The 1599-nt window shown below is 45.0% G+C and overlaps 1 non-coding gene across 1 annotated transcript; it reads left to right on the forward strand.

Moving 5' to 3' along the window:
* Positions 1-851: 851 nt before the first annotated feature.
* Positions 852-933, forward strand: Trnas-cga (transfer RNA serine (anticodon CGA)). Its single transcript has one exon. It is a non-coding gene; the product is annotated as a tRNA-Ser (tRNA).
* Positions 934-1599: the final 666 nt, after the last annotated feature.

A 1599-nucleotide genomic window follows, 5' to 3' on the forward strand; every position in this document is an offset into this window, starting at 1 on the left:
ATTGTATTTTTAGTCACAATACTGTGTGGTTTATTTGTCAGTCTGCAGATTAGTGCACAAGTAGATTGATGACAATACAAATTCTTAATCATATTATATTGAAAGGCTGTTGGCTCCAAATGAACACCTAGGTTGTAAATGACGCCGTAGGAGAAAACATCAAATCATTATATACCAAACGGACTTTTTTTATCAGTTTCAGAGCTAAATAAGTTCAGTTGTCTGCAGCATCGCAGATTTTTGCTGCTCAGTTAAGAGAAAGAGAGAGAATAAACTTTATGGTAGCTCCTCCGCTGTGCAGTGGGTGGTCCCCTCAGTCCAGGAGTTCAGCGGCCTCAGCTGCCCTTCTCGCTCGGTTGACCATGTTGAGCTGGTCCGTCTAGTCGGAGCTGCACAGCGCTTCCTCCCATTGCCGTGTGGTGGGGTGTGCAATTGCTGGGCTAAGCAAAGTCGTCTTCGTGAGTTGGCGTATTCTTTCATATATTAAAAACACCTTTAAGTATAACTTCTTTTTTGTACCGCATTATAATTACAAAATCTTTCTGTAACGTTCATTCTTTTCGATTCCGTTCCTATTTATGTTTTCAAAAATAATCCTATTTATGTTTTCAAAAATAATCCTAACACGTGCTAGCTATGCCACACTAAAAAAAAGAACCCTAAATCAATATTTATTTTTTGTTTCCTAGCACTACATTGTGTGTTTTTCTTCTGGTACGCGTCCAGCTATTTGTACAATTACTTCTTAAGCCTGAAATATTAATCTGGGATTTTGAATCACTTGCTCTATTTTGCGCTTCACTATTGTTTACATCAAGGGAGACGATGCTTTCAGCCTCAGCTCACATGGCGCAGTCGTGGCCGAGTGGTTAAGGCGATGGACTCGAAATCCATTGGGGTCTCCCCGCACAGGTTCGAATCCTGTCGGCTGCGGTACTTTTTTTTCCTTCTTTTTGTTTTAGCAGGCGCAGTCGGCTACGCATAAAATGAACTGATTCGTATCTGGAAATGTAGGTCCTGCATAACTGTGATTGCTTACAAAACTGCCTTTGAAGCACCATTAAAAAAGATCACTGACGATGACGATACTCTCTAATGCGAAATTTGAGTGCCGCTCTTTAGGTGTTTTGAATAAGCGATATATTGAGGCAAAGAATTAGAGAGAGACATGTACTACGCATGTACAGCCACAGATCACTCCTTATTTTCCACACATACTCTTTCTGGCATCGGCGGCGCTGAGCTCGGGCAGCTCGTTTAGCAGCAACGGCAGACGAAGCATCTCCATCGGTTGCGTTGCTCATTGCTCAGAAAGAAAGCGTGAACATGGGAACGCGTAGCTCGCGCGGAGCTCATTCTCTAGCGGCGGCGGCGCAGTCGAAGTAGCGCATGCGCAGTGAATCCGAAGCCCCGGCCAGTGCTTTGTTTCCAATATATGGTATCGGTGGACGCGCTCGTCGCATGCCTTACTCCTTACTAATGACATCATCGGCGACCGGGTGACGACGCACGCTACTATGGCGCCATCTGGTAGCGCGTCGCCGCCGTGGAACACGTCTCGTGCGGCACTCTGCTTCTCTCCTCATCCTTTCGCCATAC

This window comes from Dermacentor silvarum, chromosome 10 (genome assembly GCF_013339745.2).
Source record: "Dermacentor silvarum isolate Dsil-2018 chromosome 10, BIME_Dsil_1.4, whole genome shotgun sequence".
Classification (NCBI taxonomy): domain Eukaryota; kingdom Metazoa; phylum Arthropoda; class Arachnida; order Ixodida; family Ixodidae; genus Dermacentor; species Dermacentor silvarum.